At 45.4% G+C, this 13444-nt stretch overlaps 1 long non-coding RNA gene across 1 annotated transcript in view; it reads right to left on the bottom strand.

Annotated features, from left to right (window-relative positions):
* The window catches only part of LOC134419878 (uncharacterized), a 45081-nt gene that overhangs the window by 29105 nt on the left and 2532 nt on the right, over positions 1–13444 (bottom strand). The window contains exon 2 of the long non-coding RNA XR_010028188.1: positions 1000–1136. This is a non-coding gene — a long non-coding RNA (uncharacterized LOC134419878). The remainder of the gene's footprint in view (positions 1–999; positions 1137–13444) is intronic.

Below are 13444 nucleotides of genomic sequence, written 5' to 3' on the forward strand. Positions count from 1 at the left end.
ATACCCACAATCCCATCTCCCTCCCTGTCCCAAGTAGTCAAGCTCCTACACAGCACCCTGATATGCCATTTCCTTTTATTTCTGCATATTCTTCCTCCTTCAACTATGTGTTATTAGAAGCTGCTCTCTACTCATGGGTATGACATCTACTCTGGAGTAACTCCATTCACTCCTGTAAAGACAATTCATGAGTTATGACTACCTGCTACTTACCACCTCAGGAAAACCTACTTCCAGAAGTTATCTGACAGTATAAAAGAATAAAGTTACAAGAATATTTTTTTTTTCAAAACATAGAATGGACCTTTACCAGGGCCTCCACATTGATCATCTCAGCTACAGAAATGCTTTTAGCTTTTTTCCTGCTCTGAAAGGGCTTGAATCAGAACTAGGTGGGTTAGATTTCCTCCTCCCATGATACTAGAAATTCCTACAGCATAAAGGAAGGCAAACAGGTCAGTCCAGTTTTAAAGCTGAAAGCTTAACTAAGAAAGGAACTGACACTTCTCTGGCTTGCACTGGAAAAAAAAAACACAGTGGGGAAGGAAGAAATATGATCCTCTGTTTCTACTGCTAGGCCAGAAGAATGCAGCAGGAGCACTCCTAATGTTCTCATTACAGCTGTTCTCTCATCTTTTATGGTCGCTCTGTCATGGGACTAATGGGGAAGCAGAAGATGCCCTGGGCCCAGAATGTGCCCTGGTGTTAATGAAGGTTCATACCACCTCAAAGACTTTGATACCTATACTGTTGTAATGAGATTTAAGATATTTTTTAGTTGGGCTGAGTTCATGGGCTCCCATCAGAAGAGCATTATCATATTGTGTTGGGTTTGGTTGGGGTAGATTTAAGCTAGATCTGCTTCCACAGAAAGATCTAGAGGAAGAGACAACTGGTTCAAGAGATCTATAAATGGAAGATGCAGAGCTGCTACTCAGAAAAAGAAAAGAGTAAGGGAAGAGTAATTTTTTAATCAATACTGAAGATGAACATCCTTACCACTGATCCCAGAGTGCTCAGCAAGCCCTGACGATCCTGGGTCATGCTTCTTTGGACACCTTCTCCATGGAATGGAGCTTTTGGTAGCTGCAGCATCATTCACTCCTTTGGGATATTTCTCTAGATGCTTCATGCAACTTCAGGGGAAAAGAAAGAGAAGAGACTGTAAAAAGCTCCTGAGTACTCTTTAAATGCTGTGTCTGTGACAGGATGCCTGTGGGAATGTCTTCCATACCCTACTGTGCAAAGGAGAAATATGTTTTGAATTTGTTCATTTTGTGGTTATCATAACAAAGATAAAGAAAATCTATCCAAGTTGACATTTTTAGGTAGCCAACATTTTAAAAAATTCCTTACAATCTTTTGCCTGAAGAGGAGAACAAATAGAGGAATTTGGTTTATTAGGCAAATGAATAAAGCAACCTCTCTACATTCAGATTTTAAAAATTTCCTGTCAATTTGCTTTTTCTTTTCTTTGTTAACTTTGTTAACACTGGTTGCTAAAATAAAAGCTTTAACCCTTCCTAATATCCAAATTTTAAATAAAATTATTTAGATTAAACCATCTTTACTAGCTCTTTTCATAGCCATGGAGCCCTTTGTGGCTGATGCCCTGCCTTAACTCCTACAGCACCGAGTTAATGGGGTCAGGAGGCTTATAATAGCAACATTTGTGAGGGCTTTGGCTTTTATGTTTGCTGCTTGCTCTTAAAGACAGATTTAAAGGGGCTTTAGAGCCCTGTACTGGCTCTTGATTAATCAATAGCTGTTCATGGAAACTTGTTTTCCCTACCTTGTTTTTATGCTATATGCCAGCTTTTATTTTTTTTTTTTTTTTTCTGGTAAAATTCAGCTTTGCTCTATCTGGCCAGAAGCAGTTCTTCATTCACCGTTGCTTTGCCCCTTGTCTGCCTCGGCTGTCTCTGTGATTTTGTACGGGGATATGCAGGCAGCAGACATTGGGCAGGGAGCTGCTCCACCCAGTGGGTGCAAGCAGCAGGCACCACACGCTGCTTTAGCAGAAAAGGGCAGAGCAAACCTAGCGCGGAGGAGTTTGAGCAAAGGATGCAAACCCCTGTTCCTCGGGGAGATCACATCCCTTCTTCAGCTGCTCCAAGTGACACGAAGCAGTTGGGAAATCAGGTCTGAACCCACAGAAGGGCTGCACCCTGTACAGAGTTACTCATAATGCTGGATGCTGGCTTCTTGCCTTGTGCCTGTCTGCAAAGGCTGGACAGTTGCACAGCTCCTGTCCTGAACACCCGAGGGTCCCCGGGCTGATATCAGTGGGTCTGGAGCCACCTGAGAGGACATGGTGACACAGCTGTGGCAAGGGAACGATGGGGCCACCACCACAGCTGAGAGCAGGCAGGGCTCCTTACACCAAGAGCAGCCCAGTGCAAATATCTTTGAGCTAGTCTGACCCCATGAAACCAGGCTGTGAATCAAAGCCCTTACTTTGAGTAGTACAGCATATCAAAGTTTCTGTGTTGAACACACATTCCCATAAAACAGCACCACAATATACTAACAGATGAGGGCCAGGAAAACCTGCTTCTGTTCCTGACCTGGCCCTTCCATCTCATGTGCTTGGCACCAGGCACAGGCGGGCAGGCTTTTGTATCAGTCAGAACCAGGGGCTGTGCAAACAGAAGATGTGAAGCTGGGGCAGAAGCATTCCTGCTCTGCTGACTCACCTCCTCAGGCAGTCCAGGCCAGTCTCATGAGCATCAGCTCTGAAATGTTAACTGCTGAGTCCCTCGGGGGATGGATAACAACTCACAGGAGGGACAAGGTCAGAGGATACACAGTTTATAGAAATACTTTAAAGTTGTAACTAAGTACAGCACTATTTTGGGAGGAAGTAAACCTGGGCAATAAACTACTGAACAAAGGAGGCTACTGAGAATTAGCTGGATTTCTGTCCACCCCTTTCTGCAAAAAGATAAACCTAAGGGAGATTTTAAAAAGTGTGTTGTGTCACAAGCAGCCCTGGATATAAAGAGAAGACTTCTGTGTTCCTCATGTAAAGCAGCCAATTAAGGCTTGACCCTCAAGTATACTTTGCAGCAGACTAGAGAGACTCCAGGCCACCCTCTGCCTTAGCAGCTCTTAGTTCATGATCTAATCCTTGTATTTTCAGCCAAGAGTTCACAACATTATTCTGTTTCCTGTGCAAAAGCAGAGTACTGTTACTATTATTATTTTACAGCTTTATACTGCAATGGCTGTGAGAGCATCAGGAAAGTTTATCTGAATTGTACAAGGTGCTGCACAGATTTATAATTGATGGTGCCCCCTTGAAGCATCTCCAATGCCTTAACACCAGGTGGTTCAGTTTGGTGCATAACAAAGCATGGTAGGCATTGTTGTCTGATCAGAAACCAAGACTGGTGCTCTCTCTTTGATGCCTTGCTCTCACATATTGCACAGATGGTCTGTCAATATCAGGGAACTTCTCTGCTCTACCAAGCTTCTGAAAACATGCTGAACACACCAAGGCAGAGATCTGGAGGGAGTCTGGAGCCTGGGATCACTTCAGGATTAGAGTTTCACAGACAACAGGCTTCTTACTCCTGAGTGAACCTGGGCTAGAGAAGAAGGGTAAAAAGTCAGGGGAACCCATCCCAAGCATGCTGTGACTACATCATTAACATAAGGTTTTAAGCAGGGGCAGCCTCTCTCCACTCCTCCTCTCCTCCTCTCCAAATTCACATCTGGCTTTAACAGTGCTTCTAACTTGGGCTAGCTGACCTGTCATGGACCACTCACCCAACTGGTTTTGCATAATTAATAATCTATTCACTTTGGCAATGTGGATGTACAAAAACCACGTTTATTTGAGACCTATGGTGTTAAGTTTTGTGAAACTGCTCTCCAGCTTCTAGCTAGATGAACAAATCATTGTAGGAAGATGTAAATATTCCCAGGTGCAACTAGATGCACACTTGTTCTCTGCTCTGTAACACTGTGCAGTCCTGGCTGTGCAATGACTGCCAAGTACCTGTGGGACTGATGAGTCTTTTCAAACTGGTTTCAAATGCTGAGAACTCTGTGGAGCAGAGGAACACGACCTGTCAGAGGTGGCTAAAGAGATGATTTTGATCTGAAGGATGAGCCCAGCAAGAAAATGAGATGATGTGCTGTTGTGAGTGACAATGTGATCTCTGGGCCAGCCTTACTGAGAACATAACATCTGGCCTTCTGGCAGGCCCTTAGGTTCCTCATGCTGCAGCTGATGGCCTCCCCAAGAAGAATAGCTAGAGGACCTCAAATATTTTTCGCTTGCTGAGCAGAGGGAAAGACCTCTGTGTTTAAATACCCTGTGTATTCTTTGCTGGCTGCAGCACTTGCAAACATTATGTAGGATAAGGACCAACCTCACGTCATTGTGGCAGTAGTGGGGATGAGAAATGCTGCAGCTTCCAGGAGGACAGGCAGGTCTCTGCACGAGTAGCCACTGGTATTATACAGTCTCTTTCCCACAACAGCATTAGCAGAACATCAGGGAATTGCATTTGCTTGCATGGAGTCCAAGAATTAGATTCTCAAAACATTTCTTACAAGCAGGAGGATAATGAGGATAGAAGAAGCAAATCCATCAGAGAAAGATAGCAGCTTGGCAGGTTACCTGTTGGCATTATTTCACCTCCTTTTTGAAGGTAGGAATGGAGCTCATTTTTGGAAGGACTTAGAGTTTTGCTGAGCCACATTCTCTTTTAGCAGAAATTAGATAGGTGTAGAAGGATGAGCTTCCAGCAGCAGGTGGTTTAAGTTTTGTCTTCCATTCTTGCTGGTTGTTGCCAGGAAGGCTGGGGCTCACTACCTACAACTTCATTACTGAAGTGTTTGTCTTGCCCTGGGGGGGACCACAGAGATAGAATACTCTTCAGCCAAATCTGTGAGGACAAATTTTTCACCACTCATCAAACTGCTTGTTCAACTGAGTACAGCTGTGTGCTTCAGTTCTGAGCCTATGAAGAAAAAGGGCTGAAAGAATGTGATGTTGATAGCAACACACATAGACAGGGGGAAGAACAGGCTGGCCTCCAGGACATTGTTGGGGCACAGGCATACAGAGTATATGCCTACTCCTGTTGCCCTTTCTTTTTAATCAATGTACCCAGTGTAGCTACCAATTTGTGGCTGCCAGGCAGCAATGACAGCCACACACAGCACCCAGCTGCTCGTTGGGGCCAGTGGACTGCCAGCTACCCCTAGGGAAGAACCTCCTAATCAGGCAAAAGCTGTTTCATAAACCCTGTGAGAAAACCATCTCTTCACATACAGATGAATGCATTCCAGCATTATTTTTATACTTACTTACATAACTGAAATGCATCAAAAAACAGTCAGCAATTTTCTTTTAGCTGACAAATATTTGCAGCAGCAATTTTACAGATGATGCTTATTAGTTAAAGTGACCACACCTCCACTTTACACCCAGCTTAACAACTGAAAAATTCATCCCAAGAAACACTAAATTGTAGCTGATGTATGTTGTACTGCTGCTTTAAGATTAGCAACCACATCCATTAGTCCACAAGAGTGAATGTAAAAAGCAGAAACTGCACATTTCTTGTCACTTGACAGCTGATTCTACCCACTGAGAAGAAACTCTGCTGTCTACAGCCTTGATTTGGCACAGCAGGAGGAAAATGGCCTATGACAATCACATCACACATCTAAAACTCCTTACAACCTTGAAAAGGTAGGAGGAGAAGCAGGGATTGAGCAGAGCTGCCACTTACACAAAGTTCAAAGAGCGCTCTTGAGAAAAGTGAGTTTTGCCAGAAAACAAAGATGTGTAAAATGTATAATTTTGCTCTCCAGACTTCATCTGTGGAAGATATGGAACAAGAGGAAAATAAGAAAATCATGCAATAAGATCATTATATGCTTTCTTTTACTAGGGAACTGCTGCCAAACTACCAGCATGTCGTCTTCTTTGTCATGACAGCTATGTAATATCAAGAGCATTTACTTGCTGAGAAACACAGTTACCCCTCGGAAACACAGCTGAAAACCAAAGATAAATCAGCTCTGGTTTCTTAAAGAAAACACAACATTTATTCTGGAAGTAACATGTGGACACGCCAATTAAAAATTATAATTGTAGCCTTTGGGATCTTTTTCCCAGCAGACAGATTTTAGGTTTGCAAAGGGGAGCAATTTATTGCCGTAACCTGGGCATCAATGCAGTCCCCAAGTGTGGCTGCACTTTGCTCTTATCACAATTCCAGCAGTAACATGCTCCTGCACAATGGTTTTTATTAGCAGAGAGCACCTCTCCTACTCGACATCTTTTACAAGCAGCTTACGAAGCACTTCACAAACCTGAACTCTTGCGGCCACTGCCCTCACCGGGAATCCGAGAGACGTAAAAGGGCCCGTCCAAGCTTGCCGCCCCCAGAGAGCGGCACAGGCCGCAGCCGCCAGCAGAGGGCGCCCTGCGCCTTCCCAGCCCTCACGGCCCTTCCCGGCGCAGGGAGGGCTGTGGGAGCCTGCCTTCCCTTTTACTCCGTGGAAAAGTAAAAAATGTCCTCCCCCTGGCTTGCCAGGGTCTCTGCCCCCTGCCGCCAGGCAGCTCCGTACATCTTCCTTGCCGGCTTCTCCGCGCCGCTCCCCGAGACGCTGTGCGGCCCATGGGGAGAGGAGCCCCCCAGGGCAGGAGGCAGAGCGGGGAAAGGACTGACTGCCCGCTGAGCCCAGCGGGGATCCAAGCTATGCATGGGGAAACATTACTGGTGTTCCTCCTGGAGCGCCGCGTGTCCGGCTGAGAGCGCTTCCCTGTCTGCATCCGCACGTACTTTCAGCTGCCTGCGGCGGGGAGGAGGACTGAGCGTCCTGCAGGGCCAGCGAGAAAGGCCTTCAGGGGTGCCTGAGACCTTGAGGGCAGCTGAATCAGGAGCAACTGAAAGTAGTCTCTTACAGGGCAGCAGTCCTACTAAAATAGAACTTCTGTGAGACACATTAGACATGTTTTGGTCACACTTTCTGACATGCACTTACACAGAACATGTCCTGATTTCTTTTTTCAAGGTCAAAGATCTTGCTGTGTTCACTGAACTAGTGGACTTCAGCTAGAAGTCCTAGCCAAGATGCCACAAAAAATATTTCAAACACCTCCTTGTCCCTGTATGCAAATATTGCTTGGCAAAGGTTGAGAATTTCTCAGATATTGCGTTCTTCATTTTTCCAGCGGTCTGTTGGGTTTTTTTCCTTGTCAGACTGGTCAGAAAAACATGCTAAAGACAAGGCTAGGATTTTGTGGCTCGTACTCACCTCCCATTCATCATTACACAAGTTGGTGTTCTCAGCCATGTATGATCCCTCCTACTGCAGCAGTCTACTTCCCAGCTGCCTGGCAGGCCACAATCTGCTCTTCTCCCAGTTCCTGTCTGCCATTGAAGGCATATAACATTGCAATCTGACAGCCGTGCAAGCTGCCAAAATCCTACCCAATGTCAGCCAGCACATCCTGAATTCAGTGCAGATCTTATTAGCTTCATCCAGCATGGATCAGAAATCCTCTCCACAGCTGAAAATCCTTTCTGAGTCAAGAGGTTTTTGCCACCATCTGAGCAGCTCCCAGCCATCAGAAGGCTGTTCCCAGAACTAGTGCTTGGTAAGGGCAGTGACTGGAATGTGAAACGGAATAAACTTTGTGGCATCCAAAAGCCTCTTGGACCTGGCAATACCCAGAGCTTTGAGTACATCCGAAGAAATCATAGTAATGATGGGAGAAGCAGCTAGGCCCAAATTATTATGAGTCCAAGGAGATTAAAAGTGTACTGAAGCCAAGTGCCTGGATCTGTCTTGGCAATAGCTTACTGCTTTCTCCTGCCTTTTTAAAAAACATGGAGGAAAGCTACCACGCATAAACAATTTTATCATCGTCTCTCAATTTCCACAGTATCTGACACAGCAAGAAGAAACTTCTCCATGGAGACCACACAGTCCTGAAGCACATTGTGGAAATGGCTTTCAGGCCTCATGAATAAAAAGTGAATTACAAAGTGCATCAGAGTATCATTGTATTGGCTAACAACCTACAAAGGGTTTCTGGTTTTATCTCAGACTATAGTTACAAAAAAATTCTTATTATGCCTAGCTCATCCTAAGGGAACACAGCAGGATTAGTGTCTCTGGGATGAGTGCAAGTGCTTTGTTTAACCCAGGCAAGAGAGAGCTGTGATTTGCATCTGCAAGGTTCTAAGGACAGTAGTGCCAAAGGGCTCAGCTGGGTAAGTGGTCCTCATCCAGAGCTTTACATCATTACTGTAAACCTAAAGGTTAAACAGTTCCTTGCTGTCATTTGACTTCATTGTAAGCCCTCCTATACCTACCTGGTTTCAGCTACGTCCTTGTCCCCCCAGTGTTCATCCCTGCCTTCCCTTCCTCTGCACGGGGTTGTGAATATCCGCAAGACACTTGCTCAGAGCAGTGACATCCACAAGAACGAGAAATTCTCTGAAGATCTAACCCAGGCCAAAAAGTGGAGCTGAAACTGGCTTGCAGCTTTCCAAAGCTGGGGGAAATCTCATACGTGGTGAGGGGTTAACAGGGTGCTCCCAGGGCATCACACTAGCTGGGAGCTCTTCATGCCTCTCAGCATCTCCCCACTTATTTTCCTATCTGCTATCCTGTTCTTCATTCCAAGGATTACTTGCACGTCCTGCACCAAGGCAACTGTGTGTGCCTCAAACCTGCCACTTCCCTAGGCTGTTTTTTTAAATTGGGTTTTCCAACTTCTCCAAGTGCAGCACAGGATTTGGTAATCCTGTTTCTCAGGTTTCTCCTTCCTACTAAACTGCTAGATGTTAGGTCCCCATCCCTTTCCCCACTATAGCAGTTCTGGGATGCATGTCCCTGCATTGTTCCACTTCCAGTGATTTTCTCTCCAACCCTTTTCCCATATGCATCAAAGTATCTGAAGACACTGCAAGACTGTTCAATAGGTTAGGTGTTCTCTGGGAGAAGGAGCAGGTGGATGATGGAGTCTGGACTTCATTTGAAGGAGGTAGCTGAAAGAAGCCTTTTCAGTCCTTTGTCTTTCACTCTCAATCTTCCTCATGTGTGGGCTGTGTGCAGTTCTGTCAGTCATTTTCATTGCCATTGGTTCCACTTTTCAACTGGAGGAACCCAATACTCACTGAAACAGCAGCGGATAAAATAGAACCTAAAGGACAGTCACCAGGCTATAAATTCCCATCCCTGAGTCAATGCATATTTTAGGCCAAATGAAGGAGGTCTGTCAAGAAAAGCTGGGAGAAAATAGAAGCTAAGCTAATAGTCCAGTATCTGGGGTGCTCCCCTGGAAGATGCAATATCAAATCCCCTTGAAGAGATGATGCAATGAAGCAGAGTCTTCCAGCATCCTGGATGAACTCTGTACCCACTGGAGTGTCTGTAGAAGAGAGGCAATACTGGCCCATTGCCTGTCTCTCACTTTTCGTCTCCCGTGTTGTCTTCTTGCTGGAAAATATTAGAAGCCTTTGAAGTGGCCATGAAGTGCATGGACAAAAAAGGCTCAGTGCATAAAAGCACCTGCTTATCCTACTGGAGGTCTGTGAAGCAAGCTGCTTCCCCAAAGGATCCCTAGGAATATAAACTCATAGGATAATGAGTGGATGAATGATTAAAGGACAGGAAATAAAAGGTGGATATAAGGAGCAAACCTTCATGACAGAGGGAGTTCACCAGGGCAGTATCAGAGGGATGAGTGTTGAAGGCCATGATGTTTGGAACTTAGTAAATTACCTGGCAAATGAGTGAGTAATAAATGTGACAAACCTCCTGGTGGCATGAGGATATGCCTAGTGAAACAGAGGGGTTATCTGTGAAGAGCTTCAAAACAACCATATGCTACCAAATGACAAGGTGAGAAGACAGCAGGAAAACTGCAACCTGGACTGAAATTCAAAAGAAAGGACATGGGAAAAACGCTTCTGACCTCATTATATCAAGATGGGCTCTTGGGCCTATTCTTAAAAATAATGTCAACTTGGTTTATATTCCATAACAGTTAGAAAATTAAGTGTTTGTGATGCTTTGGGAAGGGATAGTGAACACAATGGAGAATGCACAATGGAGGATAGCACAGCAGTGCATCTGCATGCCAAAGACTGTGCACTTCTGGTCCTGCCACCTGAAGAAGGGCATAGCAGAAAGTACAGGGCTCAGAGAAGAGCAGTGGGAAAGATTTAAGAGTGCTTCCATACAAAAGGCAAGACTAAGACTGGAGACAACTGAAGGTGTTTATGTACAAACCTGAGTGATTCCTTTGGTCAAGAAGTCCCTAAACCAAACTGGTGCAGTGTATTCTAGGGAAATAACTGTGTCTGCCTCCCTGTTCTGGAATCAGTACCTGGATGCCCAGTGCTGAACACTGAGCCAGACTGGCTTCCATGCCATCTGATACTACCAACCCCTGAGTTCAATTGCACCCCAGATGGGGAGTACTGCTTCAGATCAACTAGAGTACCAGATCAAATAAACAAAATTTAGCTTCAGGTATGTGTTATTAGACCAAGACCATAAAGAACTTGGAGGAAAGTGGAAGACACTATGATTAAGGTGTCCTCAGAAGGTGCTACTAATTTTGAATGCCTTAAGCTGTGAACTTATTGCAGGAAAGGATTTTTGTTCATACCTTACCTACAAGGCTTGGATGTGCCTGTGTGCACAGTAGCAGTTACATGATGGGTGCTGGTGCCCTGAAGACGAGGCGTGCAGAACTACTGAACAGCCCCAGTGCCTGACAGCAGGTCAGCCAGCCTTTCCTGAGCTCAGTCTGGAGCCTTGGCCCAGCATCACTGGAGCACAGAGCTGCCCCGTGCTCCTGGCAGGCCTGCCAGGTTTGCTGCCATCTGGGTACCCCACCTGCACCAGGCCCCTGGGGAGATCTCTGTTCCACTCCATAACCAGTCCTGTGGTACCTTTGAAAAATCTAGGCCAGTTTTCTCATTTTGCAACCTTTTCTCAGGTCCCAAAGGACTCAAATTCTTCTGGTTTCTTTCCCAGCCCAAAGAGATGCGCTTCAGAAAGTATGGCCCCTTCCCTTCAAACCTCCTGTTTAGAACTAAAGCTATGCATGGGGAAACATTACTGGTTTTCCTCCTCATATGAGGAGAGGTGAAGTTCAGAAGCCAGCAGAAATTCAGTATTTAACTCACTTCAGCCCCTTTTGAAACTGATCCAGCTTTTATCTGTGCATTTAGACACTGTCACTTGATATTTTCAAATCTGCCCTGTATAAAAGCCCTAAAAATAGTCTATTTTAAAATAGACTACACTGAAAGTATCCCTTGAACTCTCTCCCCTGCTCTCAACACCTCATGAAGCTTAAGTAAAATGTTCTGTTTTCCCACAGGCATGCTCTTAGACTACTTGGCCACTTCCTACTTGAGAAATTTCAGTGAGAGAGAGAGACTAGTGTGCACTTACACACAGTTTCGTTCTGTCTCTCCCTTTTCTGGTCATGAAATGGTTGGCATCTCACACCAAGCAGCCCTGGTTTTTCCTGTTCTGCTGGCCCCTAGATTGCTGGGAAAACACCTCAAGGGCTCTTGTCCAGGACTGCTGCAGCTCCTCCAGTGATTGTTGTGTGAACAACTTGTCTGCCTTTTCTTGACCCCAGACGGGGATGGTCTTTGCCTGCCAGTACCTTTCTCTGAGGCACTTCCCATCATTTCTGCCCACTCCAGCCACAAAGACAACAGGATGCAGGTTACAGGCCTGAGACTGCAAGACTTGGGAAGGACATCTTACAGCACACCAGAAACCCACTCTACATGCTGTGATTCCAATGACTCTCCCCTATGTAAGCTATGACCCATATTTTGACTGTCTAATAAAGATGGCTCACTTAAAAATCAAATATGGCTAAAAACTGCAGGGTTTTAGTGGAGAACTGAGATCTAACTGCAAAATCAGACCAAACAAATCAGAGCTATGGAACTAATGCTAGTTTGAGTGTTGCTTTTAGGCCAGGGAAGCATTGAAAGAAAAATCACAAAGAGAGAGACACATTTCCATGCTATAGGTGTAACCTCATCAAGTTTTCATCAAGGAGGCTATTCCTTGTTTGCTTGAACAGTTAGGGGAACACAGTGCAGCTCGCACATATTTTGCCTCCATGGGGGACTTTCTAGCAGACTAGATCAGCTAGAAAACTTCACATTTGCAAAATTCTCCAATTTCAACAACTCTAAATATGGCAGAACACAAGCAAGCAGGAAGAGGGAAATACTGAGTGGGCAAGAAGCCAGTTCTATGTACTCCTCTCTGCCCTTCTTTTTCCCCAGGCTGTGTGTTGAGCCTCACCTGAGGAAGAACATAAAGCAGAGGATGTCACAAAACAATCAATCTACTAGTCAATAATGCTATTGGGACTCATAGATGGTGGTGATGACCAGTCTAATAATGTGAAGCACAACATGGAAGAATGGCTTTTCTCAGATGCTTGTGCACAGCTTGAAAACACCTAACCTTTTCTAAAAAAATAAAGGTGCTACAAAGAATGATAAAAGCAAATAGATGTGCACTTATATTATCCCACTATTAGGATCAAATGGCATGGGTCATGGAAGAAACAAGAATGAAGTGCCCCCAATCCCCCATCCATGCAATGCCTGCAGCAGAAGATGGCACTACAGAGGTCTGGGCTGCTCCTCTGGGCAGAGCTGGACTGAGCCAGAAGCTTTGTAGGAGGAAAAGCCAGGCAAGCACACAGCGATTGTTTCTGCTGTGTGTGGGCAGACACCTCCCAGGCGTTATCCCTGGCACACTGCAATTTGGGCATGACATAGCTTGTTCCTTCCATACAGTGGAAGTGATCACTGAGCCTCCCAGCTCCAGCTAAGCAAACTCCTTATGGGTGTGAGGTAGAAAGAGATGCAAATGTGCCTTGGTTCCTTTCACAAAACAAGTGAGCAGTCAAGCTCTTCAATTTTCAATTCAGCCAAGTCTTTCAATTGCTCGACGCAGTCTCTCCTTTCAGCTCAGCCACAGGCAGACACAGCTTTGCTGCCAGGACCATTGGAGCAGCCCCTCTTCCTGCATCAGATCCCAAGAGCAGAACAGCAGTCAGCAGCCACCAGACAAAGTGAGCAAACTGCCAGAAAAGTGCAGGAGAGGTGGGAGAAAGCAAGAGGAAAGAACAGAAATAAGCTTTTAAACAGGTCTAGGACAATTCCCTGGGTTTTTGCCCCTGTGGTGTGAAATCTCGTCTTAGTTAGTAGTTGGTGGCATTTGCCACTATCACAACATGAGGTTAGGAAACTACATTTAGTCCCAGTCCTGGAATACATCCTCGTTTCAGTCTCTGACTTCTTTGCATACCAAGAGCTGATAGGCTTCTTCAGCTGCCAGGAGCATCCTCTGCCCACAGCTGTAGCTCCTCAGCACGTGTGTCCTTCCTGCAGGCAGCACAGAGTGAAGG

The sequence above is a fragment of the Melospiza melodia genome, chromosome 6, assembly GCF_035770615.1.
Source record: "Melospiza melodia melodia isolate bMelMel2 chromosome 6, bMelMel2.pri, whole genome shotgun sequence".
NCBI classification, from domain to species: Eukaryota; Metazoa; Chordata; class Aves; order Passeriformes; family Passerellidae; genus Melospiza; species Melospiza melodia.